This window comes from Capricornis sumatraensis, chromosome 3, assembly GCF_032405125.1.
Source record: "Capricornis sumatraensis isolate serow.1 chromosome 3, serow.2, whole genome shotgun sequence".
Taxonomy (NCBI): domain Eukaryota; kingdom Metazoa; phylum Chordata; class Mammalia; order Artiodactyla; family Bovidae; genus Capricornis; species Capricornis sumatraensis.
The window spans coordinates 64,613,174-64,635,105 of NC_091071.1; positions in this window are offsets into that span (position 1 = coordinate 64,613,174).

Sequence of the window (21,932 nt, forward strand, 5' to 3'; positions counted from 1 at the left end):
GTACAATTTATTCACTAGCTAAACTCCATGAGTGGTCATGGACCTCCAGGATGTATCCCTCATGGATTTAGACACGAATAAGGACTCTACCCTTGCCCTCTTCCAAAAGTGAGAAGAGGACAGAATTCTACCTTTCATAGTTTGAGAAACAGTGACGATTTGTTCTGCAAAACTCAGTTAGATACTTGGGTTTCATCAAGAGGTATCCACTAGGCTACCTTCTCTGGGCTGACAGTAAATGCTGAGGACTGAATCATCCTGAGAGTTAGTTTACCAATGAGACGTTAGCTTTAAGACTGATCTTTAGCCCTGAGAGCAAAGAGACCTAGGTGACCAATAGCAGCAAACTAACATAGCTTCATGTTTGTCCATCTCCTCCAGAGTCAGGACGGCTGCTATCTTATGATAAACTGAATGGCTCATGTAGGTTACGGAACTCCTATCACTACCAAACAAAAGACATTATGTTTTGACTCTGTCAGTTTCTGGAAATGTTACGAAGTTCTACAAAGAACGGCTCCTTTAATTTCAGCTTATAAATTAAACAAAGCAGAAAACCAAGAGGATAAATCCAAAATATTCCAAATATTTAAACTTGGAATATATCAACTTCATAGAATTGGGGACAAATTTTCTGTTACCAAAATTTCACACCAAGACCGCCTTCAGAATAAAAGGAGTCAGAATGTTTGTCCTGTTTGCCAGGGAGGAAGAAAGAATTCTCTCTCTCTCTCTCGATGGTAATTCTTCATTATTTTAGCTTATTTTGTCCAACCAAAGCTTTTAACTTCATTTTCAGCTCTTCATTTTGCCATTAATATCTCCTTTCCAAAAAGTCAGAAGTAAATTTGACGTTTTGGAACTACCAAGGTCTTCAGGCCTTTTGGATGATAAGCCAGGAGGAGCCCCCAGAAACAGTGCTCGGGGTGTCTTTGGCTATTTTTACAAGGCGAGTGGCACATCTGTGCATCCACATGCAGCCTGGGGTCTCCCCTCTGGGCTCTCCTCACAGCAGCCTCCTGGAACTTCATTTGTCTTAGGAGGGGAGGTGGTGGCGTGGAGCCTGCCCGATTCCGGACCTGCGATTCCAAGGTGGAGAGAGTCCAAGATTGTTGTTCAGTCCATTAAGCAATCTTTTCTAGCTGAAGGGGTTCATCTATCAATCTCACTTTTCAGCCAGTAATCCGCTTATTTAGAGGTTTAATTACATTTTCAGATCACCTGAGCACTTTTCCTAGATCTTTAATAAAATGACTCCTTATTTTATTTATCTCACAGTTGATTTTACATGAGTTGTCCAGGGATGGGGTGGAAGGGGTGGAGCAAGTAGAACTAATTTCTAAAAAGATGGGCAAGTGACATTTCTACCTTCGGAGTGTCCAGAGTTAACAGAGGAATTATTTGGGTCTCAAGGCAGCATGACTATAGCAGATTGATCTAAAACTGCATGTAGCAGCCACCATTCCTGAAACAGAAAGTCAAATATTGATTTCCCAGGGCCTTTATGACCCATTTAACAACAGGCATTTTGGATTGGTTATTTCTTAGGGCTAGAGAGAATTTTCCAGCCAGCCTCCTTTTGAGCATCCTCTTAATTATCTTCTCTGTGAGATGGGTAAAAATTGATGCTCAGCCCTGGCCCTGAACACACACACACACACACACACACACACACACACACCCCATAAAGGAGGCTGACACAACTTGTGTTGTCTAACACTCAGTTAGCTTGGATGAAAGGTATTTCAATATTTTCTTACAGAAACTACGAAATTGGGTAAGAAAGAGGTCCCGTTGGGTATGTCTGCTAACAAATTCTCTCTAATTGACATCGAGCCAGTTAATTTCTATGTAATAAGTGTTGAGTGATTCAAGGGCCAGTCTGGACCAGCCAAACCGGGTCCCTACAAAGACCTCTACCCTATTTGGCTCTCAGAAGGGAGCAGCTAATGTTTTGCCAAATTTCCAAAAAGCTGGGGGAGCATTTTTATTTAATCTTTTGCTCTTTGGGCTACTAATTATGTATCAAAGGGTATAAAGAGGGCTTTGCAAATCACTATTTCCATTAGGAAGGTGTTAGAATCAGTTCCACCCAGGGCTCCCCTCCTCTGTGCTCGGCTGCTATTCCCACGGGAGGCGGCTGCTGTGGTGCCGCTGGAAGCGGGGCTTCTGTTCTGTTTCCCCAGCACTTGGAAGAAAAACAAAACAGGCCTAATGAAAAACACACACGGGAAATGCTTTATTATTTCATCATCCTCACCTACTGCGCTCTGGCACTGCTCTGTGATTAGGAAGGACTTCTCCCCTCTCGGAGGCTCGCTCCCTCTGCGAGTGGGGTGGTAGCAGGCCGATGCTCTGTCATTTCCTGTCAGATCGTTTCGGAGGAATTTGCTCCTATTTCCTCCCGGCCACATCCCCACAATTCCACCCCTCCCTCCCCAGCTGAGCACTGGCCACATGCCCCACAGTTAAGCTGTATTACTTACTCAGAGTTTTGCGGGGGTGGGGGTGGGGAGGGGGCTGGAAACTCTGGACAGCAAACAAAAGCTGTTGCAACCTTCAAAAGCTGAGAAATGGCACAAAACCACTGAGTGGATCCTGACCTCCGAAGAGGGCCGGCAGAAGGGCACCATTTCCCATTTCGCTGAACAACTAGTGGGCTCTTAGAGGAGGGGCATGGGGCAGCGGGGAACGGATGGGAAGAAGAAGGCCCTGAAGTGCATCTGAATATTAATTCAAACTGTAATCATCCCACATATATCTTCTTGACTTTCCACCAGAAAGGAATCAGAAAGTAGACATTCCCCAAATCTCATTGGACCATTAGTAAGTGAATAACTCCTTTCATTAAAAAAAAAAAAAGGCCTCCATTTCTTTATTCTACACAGGGTGAAACCTGGATATAATAAACAATGCATTTATTCACAGGGAACTCAGCACCCCTACCCCCCACCAAATCATCCAGGCATGGTCAAGGCAGGTATGGCTTCCCAGGAAATTAGAATGCTTTAGCTCAGACCTCGGTGGTCTGACCAATTTATTACAGACCAGAACTTGTCTGTAGCAAAACATCAGTAACAGTTCTTTCCTGTGGCAACTTGGAAAGGGATCATGCCTTCTACACAGAAGATGCTTAATAAATATTTGGTAGATTTTCAATAAATATCTGATAAGCTGAGTTGGGGCTATTTATCACAAACAATATGCCCAGTTTTGTGGCAATAAAAAGTAGGTACATTCAGGCTGTAACCCCATAGATTGTTACTCTTTCGGGGGCCAACACCACATACTAACATCACTAAAAGTAGTAAGTCTTTTTCTTTTCTTTTTAAATTTATTTGGCTGCACTGGGTCTAAGTTGCAGCACGCAGGATCTTTGCTGTGGCATGCAGGATCCAGTTTCCTGACCAGGGATCAACCCTGGAGCCCCCTGCATTGGGAGCTCAGAGTCTTAACCACTGAAGTGGCAGGGAAGTCCTAGTAGTAAGAGTCTTATGGGCAACACTTCCTTGATGAAATTTCCACCAGACTGGCTTATTGTGGGTAAATGTTTTCTAATATCTGTTAAACAAGTTAGTAGCATGAGAAATACACTACCATACTTAAATATTTAATTCAGTGCATGGTACCTTCTCAGTGAATATCTGTTAAATAGATCAATAAATAAGTGTGATGTTGGAATAAGTACAAAATGAGTTGAGGCAAGGAGCTTTATGGTGAGAACTGGTCTGTGGGGGTAGATCTGCCTAAATGTAAGGTGCATGTATGCATGCTAAGTCACTTCAGTCCTGTCCAATTCCTTGCAACCCCATAACCCACTAGGCTCCTCTGTCCATGGGAATCTCCAGGCAAGAATACTGGAGTGGGTTGCCATGCCTTCCTCTAGGGGATCTTCCCAACCCAGGGATTGAACCCATGTCTCATGTCTCCTGCATTGCTGGCAGGTTCTTTACCACTAGCACCACCTGGGAAGTCCTAAATGTATGGTGAAAGTGGAAGTTGCTCAGTCATGTCCAATTTTTTGCGACCCCTTTAGTCTGTGGAATTCTCCAAACCAGAATACTGGAGCGGGTAGCCCTTTCCTTCTCCAGGGGATCTTCCCAACCCAGGGATCGAACCCAGATCTTCTGCATTGCAGGTGGATTCTTTACCAGCTGGGCCACAAGGGAAGCCCTAGATGTATGGTTCAGTTCAGTTCAGTTCAGTCGCTCAGTCATGTCCGACTCTTTGCGACCCATGAATCGCAGCACGCCAGACCTCCCTGTCCATCACCAACTCTCGGAGTTCACTCAGACTCACGTCCATGGAGTCAGTGATGCCATCCAGCCATCTCATCCTCGGTCGTCCCCTTCTACTCTGGCCCCCAATCCCTCCCAGCATCAGAGTCTTTTCCAATGAGTCAACTCTTCACATGTATGGTAGTCTCGTGTAAATATAATTCACAAAGAAAATGTAGACATAAATCATGTAAAGCAGCTTGTCAAATGGAAAATTTTAGAGATGAGAGCAAAATGATCCTCCAAAGCAGAAATGGGTCAATATGCCTGCCACTGATAGTTGGCAGGAAAAGTTCTGTCTGGCACGTTTGTACCTTGTTTGGAGACATTTGGTAATTGAGACTCTTGAGAGTCCCTTGGACTGCAAGGAGATCCAACCAGTCCATTCTGAAGGAGATCAGCCCTGGGATTTCTTTGGAAGGAATGATGCTAAAGCTGAAACTCCAGTACTTTGGCCACCTCATGAGAAGAGTTGACTCATTGGAAAAGACTTTGATGCTGGGAGGGATTGGGGGCAGGAGGAGAAGGGGACAACAGAGGATGAGATGGCTGGATGGCATTACCGACCCGATGGACGTGAATCTGAGTGAACTCCGGGAGTTGCTGATGGACAGAGAGGCCTGGCGTGCTGCGATTCATGGGGTTGCAAAGAGTCGGACACGACTGAGCGACTGAACTGAACTGAACTGAATTGAACATTATTAAGCCCTCACAGTTGATAACCACAAAAGCACTGAGAATCTTCAAGCCACTAAGTGTATGATTACAATGCAAACAATAAACTTTTTTTAAGTGAAATGGCTAACACAAAGTCAAAATGCTGGAAAAAAAAAAAACAAACACCTTGTTCATAGGTAGGGAACGAAACTTTGACAGGAAGGATAATTCCGAAGGACAGCTTGTGGAGAGGTATGTGCCTCAGTATAGATGAGCGCTGCCAAGAGATCAATGGAACAGGAGACATGTTTGTCTGGTCTGTTAGAGTGATTTTCAACCCTCACTGCATATTTGAATCACCCAAGGAACTTTTAGAAAATACAGATTCCAAAGCCACATCCTGATCAACTAAATCAGAAGCTCTAGTGGCACAAGCATCAGCAATTTTTAAAGCTCCCATTTAATCCCAGTGTGTAGTCAAGGTGGGCCATAGCAAAGGGGCTCTGGTTATAGCATCAGAACCATCTGGAGGGCTTACAGAGTGATGGTTTGCTGGGCCTAATCCCTCCAGAGTTCCTGGGTCACCAGGTTTGGGGCAAAGGCTAACAATGTGCATTCCTAACAGTTTTCCAGGTGATGCTGATGCTGCTGTTTAGAAGTCACACTTTGAGAATCACTACACTATTCTCTTCTTCCAGTCTTTTCATTAAAATTGCATCATGTGATGCTTATTTTTTTTTTTTTCAGTGATAAATGGTAAGAATACAGAATTTAAATTTTTCTTCAAGACCATGTGAGGCTTACAATCTTTGGATTCATCCTGTATGAAAGTTTGTTGGCTTTCATGTGGAATCTTGTCAAGTAAGCCATAAAGCATTAAAAATCCAATTAAAGATAAAATGATGGGGTTGTGGCTGCTTGATAGAGGGGAGATTGAACCATATGTGTGAGTGAAGAATACAAAGGAAAATATACATTTTGATGGTTAGATATCATAGCATCTTTTCAGGCTATGTACACAGGTATGTTTGATCTGATTAAGTAAAGTGGAATGTTTAGAAATAAGACATTTTGACTAATATTCCAATTAACTGTGTATACATCAGAATTTGGAGGTGGGGTGAGAGGAGAAATCCTCATTTGGAATTTTTGGAAAGAGAAAAAAAATGTACTCATCCAATTTCTTATCTTTGAGATTCATAAAATAAAATTATTCTTTTAGAACTGTAGAACTTACATTTGGGTTAATTAAGGTCTAGTAAATGTGGAGATCAGCTTAGTTGTTACTTATTTAGTTTGCTTTTCAGCATAAGATTAATCTGCTAATTACCAAATAATGACTTCATTTTGGGGGCATAACAAAGATGAACAGGAAAGGTTACAACCGTCTTAGTTATATAGAAAAGGCATGTGGATCCTTTTTATTATTTAAACATGTTTTCCTGTTTCATATGTTTAATGTAAAAATATCCTGTTGGTGTCAGTTTTTGCTTGAATACATTTTTCTTTTAAGAGTGTATTTTTCAGTAAAGCTGTGGGAGATTTTTCTTCTCTGGTATTTAAAGTAAGATAAAGTTAAGCTGATTTCTTTCCCTGACTATCCCCTTCCCCCTCCAAAGGCTTAATAACTGCAATCCTAAGATTTATGGTGAGTGAAAAAGAAAAATAAGTAAATTATCTGACTGAGGAGTCATTCTTCCTCTCTCTAGCCATACAGACTATTTTAAATGCTGCTAGCAGCAGTCTAATTAAAATAATTTCTGTCATAAGTCTGTGAAATATGCAGCCACAGCCCAGCTCAATGTTCTCGAGCAGGAATGACAAATCTCTGCTTAATTGGTACTTAATATGGTAGTGCAGGATTAGTAATTCTCCAGGATAAAAGGAGATAACAAATAGAAATCTCTTCCTTGGGGCAGGGAGCCTTGGAAGACAAACAGACCAAATGGTGCTTACCCCCAAAACTGTTCCAATCAAGGCTTGTTATTTTGCCTATCACTTATGAAATAACAGACAATTAATGCACATTTTATGGCTAACTCTAAGTCCTAATTAAATACAACTATGTACAAAGAATGTGAACAGCCCGACTTCCAAAGACCAAAATAAATACTGGCAGAATTATAGTGACTGCTGTAGCCTTATTATCTTATCTTGAGGATAACCACCTTGGCAGAAGCATAAGCTACTTCTGAGGTACAGCCATTAAGCTGAGATTCATAATGAATTTTAGAAAAATTGGGAAAGATAGAAAAGTAGAAGGAGGAAAACTATTCATATTCTCATTGCTAATAAGTGGGGTAAAAGTGGGGAGCACTCCTAGTAACTTGATGTATTTCTTTCCTGTGTGTGTGTGTGTGTTTTTTTTTTTTCCCAGTGCATACTTTCTATGCCTTACTTCTTCAGACTGTTGCAGGCCATCATATGCTTTGCTTTTTTCACTTAATATTAAATAGAAACATATACATATGTTTTTAATGAATGGTTTTAACATTCACTTTTAATGTCTGCACAGTTTTCTACCAAGTAGGTGATAGTAGCTATTATCTATCTTGTGTTGACTATCTGCCAGCGCTATCTTAAGGGCTTTATATGTATTGTCATTAAAGCAATAACAGTCCTATGATTCAAGTCCTTTCTTCATCTGCATTTTGTGGATATGGATACTGATGCACAGAATACTGTGTTATTTGGTTCAAGGCTACAGCAAGTGGTTAACAGAGGTAGGATTTGAACAAGGGCAATCTGACAACAGAAACGATGTTTTTAAAAAATGTAAAAGCTTAGCTTACTAACCATAGAAAGACAGGCCATGGGGCAGATTTGGCCCATAAGCCAACTCTAGCTCTAGATTAAAAGTGAGTTGAACTTAAGTTTGGATGAGTAGGAATTAAGGTAATTAATTAAAAAAACTTTTTGACATTGGGAGAAACCAAATAATTGATTTGATTGAATGAATTATTTTCAGCTCAATTTGTAATATTAATATTATAAATAAACTACGTGTGTGTATTTCTTTATAACAGCAGTTGAAATGACTAAAGTATTTATGTTTTCATCAAAACTGAAAACTGAGTCATTGGGATAAGTCAACTCAAGGCCAAAATGAATTTATTCTTGGTAAATCTCACAAAGTTGATAGAAAGTCACAAGTTGTGATTTAATCATCAATTCATGCCTTTTGAAGGGCCACATAAAATTCTGGTGTCTTCTGTTCATTTTTTTACGGCAGTGGTTCTCAAAAGAGTTGCCCTCAAACCAGTGGCATTATCCTATTAGAAATGCAAATTCTGGGACTTCATGGCAGAAGTACTAAATCAAAAACTCAGGATGGAGCATATTCAAGTTTGAGAACCACTGTTTTAGGGAAATCCAGTTGCAAACAGATTCTTTTTGAGAACAAAGCTCCCTGTATATGTGCGTGCGTGCATGTGTATGTGCGCGCATGCGTGCTCATTATTTGTGTCTGAGTCTTCGCAGTCCTGTGGACTGTAGCCTGCCAGGCTCCTTCGTCCATGGGATTTTCCAGGCAAGAATACTGGAGTGGGTTGCCATTTCCTCCTCCACAAGATCTTCTTGACCCAGGGATTAACCCATGTCTCCTGCATTGGCAGGTGGATTTTTTTTTTTTTTAACCACTGTGCCACCTGGGAAGCCCACCCATATGCACACATATGCACAAACAAAACAAATTATCTGTGAGCTAACAATATCCCATGTTATGATACTATTTTGGGGAAGATCCCCTGGAAGAAGGCATGGAAGTCTACTCCAGTATTCTTGCCTGGAGAATCCTATGGACAGGGGAACCTGGTGGGCTACATGGGGTCACAGGGAGTTGGACACAACTGAAGTGACTTGCAAGCATGATACTAGATTATGATACATTTATAGAAACACCACGTAGACAAGTCACAAAAATAAAAATGAGCAAATTTTAGAGTTGCGTACATATCTTATGCAGAGATATGAATAAATCTATGCTGTCATGCCTGTCTTGTTATATGACACTGTATTGATTTTGTCACAGCTATTTCCTGGTTCATTACTTAAGCATGCTATTCTTTATATTAATAACATTAGGAGATTTAAGACTTAAATGTCTGAAAACTTCCTTTTAAATTGAATGTCCTCAATTATTGAGGATACTACACCTGAAAATTTAATTGACAAGTTTATTATAATAAAAAGCATCATTTTAAAATGTCATTTTCAAGATTTAGGTTCTGGGTAAGATGGAGAAAGCAGACTCCTCCCTAGCCTCCCTCTGAATGCAGCTATAAAAACTGGACAGAATGTGTGCAGTAGTTATTTGAGGATGCTGAGAAGTAAATAATAGAAAATTGGAGAAGAAAACCAAAATCCAAAGTACAACTGAAACTGTGTCATTATACCATTAGTTTTTCTCTGTTTTATGGCCCTGGAGGGAGGCACAAAGGACATGCAGAGCCCAAATTTCTGACTGGGTGCCTCAAAAGGGGAGTCCAGGAAACCAAAAAGCACCAGGGAGATTGTTGAGAGGGAGGGAGTTCATAACTGCAACCAAATAAAGTAATTTATTGACTCCAAGACTCTAAAAGTTGAATATAAGTGGATCTCATCCTAATCAACATAAAAAAGACTTTGAAAAAGTGAACTTATAGACTTATATTCAAGTCTCAGACTTACCACTGGCTGGGGCACACATGGGACAGATCTTAATAGCACTGGGCCTTAAAAACTGAACTGTGAATGGGGGCCATAATCCAGAAAAATCAGCCTGGAACTTGTAGCCTGAACATAATTTGGTCAATGTGCTTCTTGAAACAAAAATACCAATATGCTCAATAGGTTTTAAACAAGACTCAGAGTCTCATTCAGTTCAGTTCAGTTCAGTTGCTCAGTCGTGCCCGACTCTTTGCGACCCCATGAATCGCAGCACGCCAGGCCTCCCTGTCCATCACCAACTCCCGGAGTTCACACAGATTCATGTTCATCGAGTCAGTGATGCCATCCAGCCATCTCATCCTCGGTCGTCCCCTTCTCCTCCTGCCCCCAACCCCTCCCAGCATCAGAGTCTTTTCCAATGAGTCAACTCTTCGCATCAGGTGGCCAAAGTACTGGAGTTTCAGCTTTAGCATCAGTCCTTCCAAAGAACACCCAGAACTGATCTCCTTCATGGACTGGCTGGATCTCCTTGCAGTCCAAGGGACTCTCAAGAGTCTTCTCCAACACCACAGTTCAAAAGCATCAATTCTTCGGCTCTCAGCTTTCTTCACAGTCCAACTCTCACATCCATACGTGACTACTGGAAAAACCATAGCCTTGACTAGACGGACCTTAGTCGGCAAAGTAATGTGTCTGCTTTTGAATATGCTGTCTAGGTTGGTCATAACTTTTCTTCCAAGGAGTAAGCGTCTTTTAATTTCATAGTACAATATTAAAAATTTTTCTGAATCCAATCTAAAATTACCATGGAAAGAACCAGGAAAACTCGATTCACATGGGAAAAAACAATCAACAAATATTAATGCCAAGATAACACATTCACATTATCTAATATGGACCTGAGTCTGAGTGAACTCCAGGAGTTGGTGACGGACAGGGAGGCCTGGCGTGCTGTGATTCATGGGGTCGCAAAGAGTCGGACACAACTGAGCGACTGAACTGAACTGAATTGAACTTAAAGCGGCTATTATTTAAATGTTTCAACAAGCAATGACAAACTCTCTTAAAGCAAATAGAAAAATAGAAAGCTTCAGAAGAAAAACAGAAAATTTTAAAAAGAACCCAGTGAAAATTTTAGCACTAAAAGTATGGCAACTGAAATTTTAAAAACTCACTGGATGAACTCAATAGCAGAATGGTATCACAGACAAAGGAAAGGGTCTATGAGTGTAAATTTGATCAATAGAAATTATACAAACCCAACAACAAAGAGAATTTAAGGTTTAAAAAATTAACAGAGACATAAGTGTCAGTGATAAAATAATAAAAGGCCATATTTATGTCAATTGAGTCTCAGAAGAAGAGGATGGGGGTGGAGATACTAAAAACAACAACAACAGAAAGAATTGCAAAAATAATGACTGAAAACTCACCAAATTTGGTGAAAGACATAAACCTAAAAACTCAAGAAGCTCAGTGAAAAAAAAAGAAAAAGAAGCTCCATGAATTCTCAAAAGGACAAATTCAAAGAAATCCCATCCCAAGATATATAATAATCAAACTGCTGAAAACTCAAAGCAAAGAAAAATTCTTGAAAGCAGACAGAAAGACAGCATATTATCTGTAAAAGAATAAGGATTCTCATTATTGCAGATTTTTCATCAAAATCCATGGAGATGAGTGGGAAGTGGCACAATCATTTTCAAGCGCTGAAAGGAAAGAACTATCAACATAGGACTCTGTATCTAGAGAAAATATCCTTTAGGATGAAGTTGAAATAAACATTCTTAGACAAAGGTATAGTAAGATAATTTATTGCCAAAGGAATAAACTTCCTTTCTTTTTCAGAGAGAAAAGAAATGATATTAGAGGGAAACTTGAAACACCAGGAATGAAAGAAATATATCAGAAATGGAATGTATCTGGGTATGTAAATAAAATAGACTGTTCTCCTCTTGAGTTCTTTAAAAAATGTTTGATGGTTGAAAGGAAAAATTATAACATTGTCTGGTAGGCTTGTCAATGTGGGCATATGGCAACTATAACACCTAGGGGGGATATAAAAGGATCAATATGGTAGTAAGCTGTTTACATTCCACTTGAAATGGTAAAGTAGTGAGTCTAAGATTATGAAAAGCTGTGCCTATACTCTAACTCTTAGAGTAACTACTAAAAACCTAGACAAAGAGATGTAGTTAAAAACATAATAAAGATGGGATACAAAAAAGGATTCAAATAATCCAAAAGAAAGCAGAAAAGGGGAAACAGATGAATTAAACACTGATAATAAAAAATAAAATGATAGACCTAAACCTAACTATATCAATAATTACATTAAATGTAAATGGTCTGCACACACCAATCAAAAAACAGAGATTATCAGAAGGAAGTTTGTTTTATTTTTTAAAAAAATCATGCCCCTCCACTATGTACTTTCTACAAGAAACTCACTTCACACATAATGATAGAGCTAGAGTAAAAGTAAAAAGATATGTCACATATAAATAGTAAGTGGAAAAAGTAAAATAATAAATGGAAAATGCTATGAAAACACAAATTAAGATACCACTTCCATCTACTTTTCTTGGGAAAATAGCTGCCTTTCAAGAACCCTGACACTACAATATTAAGTAAACTCATTTGATTTACTTAAGTGAAATTGTTTTCAGTGATCATCAGCTCTGCTTAAGCTGTTTCTTATTTTCAAGTGGGCTAATTACAAGCTTAATTAGGAACTAATGAATCTTTCCTCTGTCATTTCAAAGGGAGACTCACACCTTTCATGGATGTTTCTGTGTAGTGAGAAACACCACAAAATACAAAGATTGATTTTAAATTCTAAGGCAAAATCAACCTGATTATTCACGTATAAATGTTTAAATGAGAGAAACGCAGAATCCTCAAACTCACATGTGGCTCTAAGTGTTTACTGAACATTCACAAATACATCAGATTTGTACATGAGCTCCCAGATAGCCATGCATAAGCAGGCAGGTCATAGCTCCTTGGAAAACCACCCATGTTCTCTTCCTCAGTTATAGTATGTAACACATATGGTTCCTGTCAGTAGCACTCATTTAGAGAGATAAAAATCCTATAACAGCTAAGTTCAGCCTCTCTCCAGTGGCCCTTTCCTTTGATTTTCAAGATATCAAGTGACTATTCACTAAACCCTGTAATTGCCAACCTTACCCAGTTCCACCTCTAATAGAAAAAGGAAAGAAATGGCCTGTTTAAAAAAATTTTGTTCCAATACATTGCGTAATTAACCTATCAATTCTTTCTGGTAGTAGCCTTCTTGTTAACATTTTGAAGAAAGAAAAGGCAGTTGAAAGATACTTGAGTTGATTAACTGCATATAAAAATTGAAAACTAGGGGCATATAACAATTTTTATTGTTAATATACAGTATTAATATATTTGGTATCTTAGTAATAAATGGCTGCAGACGTTTCTTTCTTGAAAACTTTTGAAGATATGAAGCTAGCATTGTTTTCTTCAAAGCTGGCCTGAATTCAGCTTTAAACATTGTTTTCCTTCTTTTTTGTTCTTCCTGTCCTTAACTTTTCTTCTGCAATGTGAAAATACAAGGCAGATGTCTTCATCTCCCTGGAATGCTTTTAACCTTAATGAAGGGTTGTAATAAATCAGTACTTTTCAACCTGTTTTCTATCATCAACACATACATACTTTTTGAGATATTAGTCTCCACAGAGATTATTAGAAATAATTAGGACAAGTTAGAACTTAGTTATTAGTTCGTTAATGGACATATCATTGCTATTTGTTAACTACCTCTAATATGCAGAAAGTTATCTTGTTCATATGTCTAGAAACTGCAGTTATTGGGCAAGATCTTTTCTAAGTCATTAATAATTTATTTTTATGCTAGAATATGTGTGGAATATGTATGCATATTTATGTGCACACACAGATATACATACTTACAAAAGATCATTAAAGTTTATTTGGGTGATTTTTGAAAGTTACATGTATAGATCATATCAATTTATAAATAAACTAAGAAATGAAGAATCTTTTTTACTTTAAGACTTTCTTGATTGATATAAAATTAGAATGTGCCTTTTCTTGGCCAGATAAGGTATTGCATTATTTCACATTTTCTATTTTTCATTTATTCAGGAGCCACAAATGTCAATTTCTTCAGTAAACAAAATTCAGCACTCTGAACTCCTCTCATTAATACACAGAAGAAAAATAACCTGCAAAACTGCAGTTCAAAAAGTGGGAGGTAGTATAAATAACATCATAAAATGTGACATCTTGGTGACCTATTTTAAATGGATGAAATTTGGTGATAGCAAAACAAATCACTACTTTCCAAGATCACATGAATTAAGATGCAGCTAGGATTACTGCTAAAACCCTCAGCTAACAATGACTGAATCTGAAAATGTGATAGATTTAAATAAACTTCCCAGTGTACTAAGCTAAGATAAATTTAACCGATGGTGACATCCATAAGAAAATTTTATAAGGCAAACTAACTACCTATCTTGATTCCCAAATGTTTAAAAAAAAGCTGTTCTGACTTCCAATGAATCAAACCTACTCATTCACCTTTCAAGAGGCTATAAAGTTTCATGCCTGAAACTCTGGTTCAGAAATTATGAGATTTAAGTTATGGGCTTCCTTCTCCATAGAGGAGAAGTAGGCCACCCAATTCTGTGCAAAGAATTCACCTAATTTTTCTGCCATTTTATGTTTTCCTCTCACCTGGGTGATCAGATCATACAAGCTTATTTAATATATTTGAGTCCACAGGATGATGGAGTCTGAAGACTCAGCTTCCAATGCCAGCTCCACTACTTGGATGACATTAAGAAAATCACTTGCCTTGCCAGATCTCGGTTTTGTTATTTACAAAATGATGCTCAAGGTATTTTGAGCATGTGTGTATGAAATTGCTCTGAACAGAACAGCAAAGTGATATTCAGCTTTCCAGGCAAGCTTGCTGGATATTGTAGATCCCATTGGTGGCTTGATGTTTATTAACCTGATCCTTAGCATTGCTAACTGCTCTTTCACTTTCCAGTTCCTTCCAACACAGCAGAATTCTGGTCACAATTCCAGGTGGAACTGTATGGGACCTCAAAATGAATCAGTTTGAGAAATGGGTCCAGAGAGGAAGCCAAGATCCCTCAAGAAAACAGGATTTGAATCTAGGTCTTTAAACCACTGGTGCAACCCCATTCCATTCTCTTTTATTCACGAATCCAGTCATTCCACATTTATTAAGCATTTATTATGTGCTGGGTACAGGACTACTCTAATTTCTCTTTCAAATACTAGTCTCTAAAAGCATTAGAACATCTTTCAGTGCTTCTGTCTATGGCTGAGTTAAGATTCTGGTTATGATTGAATCATTATTAAACAATTACTAAATCATAATACTTTTCTGTTGCTGTTATTATTGTCACTGTTACTAAGGAAGCCTTCCTTTCAGTGTATGCTTAGAAAGCTATCCAGGGTAGAGTTCAGATAAAAGCAGGTCTGCTCTGGGTGACACAAGAGTAAACCAGCCCCAGACCTCCTAAGACACTGCAGTCAAATGCCTGGAGTTTTAATCGTATCGGAGTCTGAGAACCATGGCATTGCATGATACTCTTGCTTGGGTCTGACTTAGAGGTTTCATCTCAAGATAGAGTATGCAAGTATTTACTACTATTTCAAGAAGCCATAGAAGCTTAGTTCCATCAAAAAAAAGGTTAAACTGCTTTCTTTTCATCATTTCTTGAATATAGTGGATGAGAATTTTGCATTTCCTTGTTTGAGAAGATGCTTCCTTTGGGTATCCATATTAAAAAAAAAAAAAAGAAAACATGTTGCTTTGGGCTTCTCTGGTGGCCAGTGGTAAAGCATCCACCTGTGATACAGGAGACATGGGTTCAATCCCTGGGTCGAGAAGATTCCCTGGAGAAGGAAACGGCAACCCATTCTAGTATACTTGCCCGGAGGATCCCATGGACACAGGAGTCTGGTGGACCACAGTCCGTGGGATCTCAAACAGTCTGACATGACTGAGTAACTAACATTTCCACACTTTTCTTTGCATATCCATATGTTACATTGGTCCTGACTGGCTACAATTCTCAAATATGGAGGTCTGTTTCCTGTTCTAAGCCACTCTTTCCTCTTCTTTCAAGAAATGATTTTGGTCTTTAGGAAAAAAAAAAACTTGTAACTGCAGATGAGTGAGGTTGTTCATTGGCCTGGTTACAGTCTGTCATACCGTGCCAATGATATTAACAAACTCATCCTCAGAGTCTATTTTGTAGCTCCAAAGTTTTCTTTTCTCTCAAGAGCATCAGTTTTGATAAAGTTCTCCCATCACTATAAATACACCATCAAGTGAAGACTATTGAGTTGGAAACAACAGGGCTAATTATGGTGAGCAAGCCAAAATACTAAAAATACATGCTAATAAATCTTCTTATGGAGTCTGAAACAGCTGTATTTGTCTAGATTAAAAAGAGGTATATGACATGCAATAAACTGACTGTTTTGAATTAAGGAATTTTGGCAAAAGGTTACATTTAGAACACAGGATAACTTAGTGGCACTGATTTATTTTATAAAGAATAAATGTAACAGAAGAAAACCTTGTTTTGAGTAATTGAGTTTGGAATGCCCATCAAGCCAATCCAATTTTTGTGCATTTACACTCAACTTATAGGCTAAATGGCTTCTAGTTTTCTCTAGGATCAATGTGTGACATCTTGGGTTTACATATGCCCTGGACTAAGCCTATTTCTGTCAACCACTCTGGAGGCATACAGCCAACATATAGGTTCATGTTTGGGTTATGAAATGTATTTTGCTGTAATCATATCTATTCGCTAGATGTTTTATTATGAGAGATCCACTTTCTTCTTTGTCATCAGTGGACCACATCAGCTTCAACTGACCTAATATCCAAGATTTTTCAAACTAAATTACTTACTTTGCTTGTTCATAAGAAGTAAAGAAAGGAAAACAGTATTTCTGCTCCATGTGAGTCTACAAGTAAATTATACAGAATTAAAGCAGTTGTCCCTGTGGTTTATTTTGTATACATAACTGGATACATAATAAAAAGAAGAGGTGGTGCTTTTAACCAACAGTATTTTTATCCAAAATAAATTCATCCTATTTGAAAAAGTGATTTTTTTACTGTGTTTGAGGTAGATCCCTACAAGTTTATGTTTTCCTATTTTGTTCATATACAATATATGTGAGAAAGAAAAATGATTGATCATTTATTTTCTAAAAATTAAAAGCTGAGATTTGATTTTTTAAAATCTCTGTTTAAGATGAAGTAGTTCTTTAAGACAATAGTCCCCAGCCTTTTTGGGACCAGGGACTGGTTTCATGGAAGATAAGTTTTCCATGGACCAGGGGTGGAGGGGATAGTTTCAGGGTGACTCAAATGCATTGCATTGAGTTAATAAATTATTAACATTATTTATTTCATCAGCTCCACCTTAGATCATCAGGCATTAATTAGATCCTGGAGGTTGGAGACCTCCACTTTAAGAGTTAAGGGCGGTTATCATTCTTCCAAGAGTCCAACTCAACTTATAAAGTCTTTCTCTGTGGTATTAAGGACTGTAATCATGCTAGCTTACTAGAGCAAGCTACTGTTGACCACAGGTGAGGAACCGGGGGAGATCTTGTACATTTACACTAAATGGCTTCCAATTTTCTCTAGGATCAATGCGTGACAGCTTGGGTTTACATATGCCTTGCCAAGAGGGAGACCCAAGACACCACTGAAAGGACACGCTGAGCGGGGCAGAACTAAGAACTCAACAGGACTTCTTTTCACTGGTTAGTTTCCTTTCTTACCCTCTAATATAGCATTCCAAATGCTGATAAATCATGAAAATGACTAAAAATAAGAAGCATAGTTTTTCCCCCTCTATCCCAGGTCTGTCCGTGGAAGGTACTATATCCTAAAGACTTAGGTTTCAGACAGTGTGTTTGCTTCTTTCCCCATCCTGCTCCCTACCATTTCTCTCTCCTTTGTGACAACCTTACCAAAGTGCAATAGAGCAAAATATGCAGCCTGAGGTAGAGGTGGAAATGAATGGACAGGTGACTGATCAACTGTCTCAGCTCATCCTTTGTTCACTGGACACATGGACACAGAGGGGCCCTGCTTTGCTGGTGAAAAAAAAAAAAATAAGAGCTCACCAAAACTACACAAAAGAAGGATCAGAAATGCCATATTGTATGACTGTAAATTGGTACCTTTCTGGAGGAACAATTAGGCAGTATATTTCCCAAACACTTGGTGTCAACAAGTCCAGTTACAGAAATTTATCCTAAGAAAAAATAATCATAAATATATATACACTAAGAGTTAGCTACAAATGTGCTCATTGCAGCATTATTTATAATGGTGTAAAACTGGAAACAATTTTAACTTCCAGCATAATGGTTTGGTTAAGATATGATATAATCACTAGTAAAATGATCATATCAAAAATATTTAATCAGATGGAAAGATTCTGTGATATATTAAGTGACAAGAGTAGGTTACATTAAAAAGTATATGTGTATAAAATAAATATTGGAAGAATCTGTACTAAAATGTTAACAGCATATATCTCTATATTGTGATATTCTGGGTTATTCATATATTTCCAGATGTTCTATAATAATTATTAATTACTTTAGATAATAAGAAAATATTTTTAAATATTGGAAAAAGAAAAGTGTCCTGAAGGAGATGAAATGATTTTGTAGAAATTGAATGAATGATTAATTATTTAGAAATCTGCATTATACCTTCACATTTTAAGTGCAATCCAAAATAAAACATGATTTCTTTGTAGAAAGCCATAATTGTTTCTTTAGGAAAACTGTCTTCAACTTGGCAATTTAGTAGCCTACCCATTCTCATGTTTTACTTTTATTCTTTTTTCCCCCCTAAACAAAGTTCAGATTTATAGCACCTGCTGTTGCTTTTAATGTAGTAGTTGTACCTAATTTCTAGAGCACAGTGAAATTCCACCATTCTCCATTCCTCATTTTGCCTTCAGCAATAAGCAGTCTGGGAGACATAAAGCCAAGATATTTTCTAAGGGCAGGTAGCAGACACTTGTACTAAATATGAAATACCAAAGCCACCCTAAGCGAGAAGGGCGTTTACTAAAAAGGTTGCAAGTAAGCACCAGATAATTTTAAGCAGCTCAGACCGGCCAACTTTCAAAGTTGGAAATAAGCCCTTAAGTCAACGAGATCTTTGAAAAGTTATCAGGAACCATCCTCCACAAAGAACCACCAAATGTCCATCTAGAAAAGATGTGAGTTTGACCTTTTTGAATAAACAGCATGAGATTAAAAAAAAAAAAAAAAACAAGAATAATACAGAATTTTATTTTCTCTTGCCAAAACCTGGCAGGCATTGTAAAAAGCTGGTTCAAAGCATGGGCTGTGGAGCCCACACCTGAACACTAGCTGTGTGAGCTCAGGAAAGCTCTTGATCCTACTGTGCCTCCGTCTCCTCAGCTGTTGAAGAGAGACACTCAAGTGCTCTACTCTCATAGGGTTAGGTAAAGGGGAAATAAAGCAATTTCTTTACTTTGTAAATGTTTGACAGATGGAAAGCAAAATATAAGCATTACTTAAAAAAATCATTTCATTTTATAATTTTCATTTAGTTCAGTCCCATAACCAATAAAGGGAAGCATCTTCTTATGACTTCCAAGAACTGCAGGAAATTAAAAAAACAAAAAGAATGGAAAGAAATTCTTTAGAAATGTTTAGAAAACAGAGGCATATTCCAAAAGTCTATCTCAGATTCATAGATATGGACCCAGCTTATTTTTGACTGCCATCCATAGCTTCCATTCGTAATCGCAATTCATAAATTCTCAACTGCTCTTTGCTTCCAGTTATAATTCCTACATAGCTCTCTATCCTGGAATGTATATATATATGATACAGATAACTGACTGCCTCTGTAGAGTGGAATAATGTGGGGCAGCCATATATAGTGCTTGAAAAAACTTCCCTTTAAAACAGAAAGGGCTTGTGTTTCCTTATTTTTTTTTTAAAACCTGCTCAATTAGCAATGCTTTCTCCATTTCCTGGTAATCTCACTGTAGTCACAGGGATGTATGTATCATGAACAATTCTGAAAAAGTTTTCATGTGGCAGAGAAATCCTACTTCATCTTAATCTCTATGTCCACCTTTTCTAATACTTCATCAAGTCGCCATCACCTAAAGGAATAATTAACATCTTAGGATGTCCTGAGTTCTGCTCCACTGAGCACAGTATAATAGGTTGCTACCAATATTAGTGTGCAACCTGAATCACATACTCTGTTAACCACCCTTGCCAAGAATCAAAAATGTAGCTGTGATATTGACATTATGCCCATTGTTCATATCTAAAGGTGTAAGTCCATGCTATGACCACTAGATTCCAGATAATATTATTAGCATATATTATAATAGCAAAAAGAAACATTGGTTGGCCAAATAATACAATAAATAAATTTTTGAAAGTGAAAAAAGTAAAATGCAATTTACCACAAACAAAACTAGCTTCTGCAAAATATTAATGGGCCCATCAATCCATTAACTAATTGTTCAAGTATTATAGACACTCAGGCACATAAGCTCCACTGAAGTAGTTCCAATTCTTCTCATTAAAAAAAATGCTCCCATGACAGTTTACTAAGAAAACACCTCCACTGCAAACGTTCTAAAGAAAGAAATGATATCAGCCTTTTTAAATTAATTAATATATCTTTGGATTATACTTTGGGAGTCCCTGGTGGCTCAGATGGTAAAGAATCTGCCTGCAATGCAGAAGACCTGGGTTCGATCTCTGGGTTGGGAAGATCCTCTGGAGAAGGGCATGGCAACCCACTCCAGTATTCTTGCCTGGAGAACCCCATGGACAGAGGAGCCTGGGAGGCTACAGTCTGTGGGGTCGCAAAGAGTCAGACACTTTGAGCAACTAACAGTTTCACTTTCATACTGCATTTTAAGAAGGAGACATGTATATTCAATATAGCATAAAACAAATAATACTGAAATGAAAATCCTTACTGACCACACAAATACAGACAATTATTTACTACTATTGTCAAAATCCTAATGGTGGAACTGAGGCAAAGGAACAAGAAGGAGCAACAAGAAGATCTTAGAATTAGGCTCCATGAGGACAGGAGTGTTTGTTTGTGTTTTCTTTTCTGCTAGGTACAGAATACGTATTCAGCTTTTGTTGGATGGATGGTTGGATGAATTAAGAAAAATTAGACAATAATACCACAAACACCCTTTATATTACTTACAGTTGCGTGGTTGTGTGAGTGAACTGCAGATGAACACAGGCCCTGTGAGGAGGCAAAGCTCTTTGCCACGTGTGTCCCAACAAGCCTTGTTCCTGTCGAGCACAATCATTTAGCAACGGACAGTGGCTGCTGCTGCTGCTAAGTCGCTTCAGTCGTGTCCGACTCTGTGAGACCCCACAGACGGCAGCCCACCAGGAGGAACTCCTTATTCCCTGGCTTTGTTTCTTGCAGTGCTTAGGATATCTTGGCCACTACCTAGGAATTACACACAGAGTAAAATTCTGATGCTTAAGTTAGTGATGAATTTGTCAACAGGAAAAAAAAAAATTATTGTTTACATAAATCACAAAATTGGACCAAGGCCTTGAAAAGGTTACAGTTCCAGGATGAATGGCAACTGTCCAAGCAATTCTACATTCTTAAGTATACTTGAGAAAGATCTTTTGTGAAATTTTTAAAATCATAGCATGGAAAAGGTATGAAAGGATTCTAGTACAATATCACTATAAAATCCAAGTATTTGGGCTGCTTTCTTGAAAGCTTTTGACAAAACAGTCTCAATCCCTGAGATCCATAAAAATTTATATGTAAATGTATAAAATATCAACCATAAGTTTTATTGTTGTATGGTTTTTTCTTTTCACTTTTTCAATCTTTCACTTTTATTTTCCTTTACACTACTGATGTAAACATATTTAAACTTCATACATGTTGATATATCTTATTTTTTGTCCTTTGCATTACTAATATTGCTGTGCTATATTCCTGACAGTTCTGTTATTTCCTAATATTTTAAAGAGTATGGCCATGAGCATGAGCCTGAGCTGGTGATATGGTTTCATTTGTTCTTTGTAGCCTTACATCATTATTTGATACATAAATCTAAAACAGGACTTTGGTCTTCACACTAGAGTGCAGGCGCTATAACAGAACTAAAAAGGAAACACCAGATTTTCAGAATTTGAGTTATGGCAAATGTCATAACCCCACTCCAGGCAAGGTTTTTGTGTTTTTTGCATGTGTTGCTTTTGTTTGTT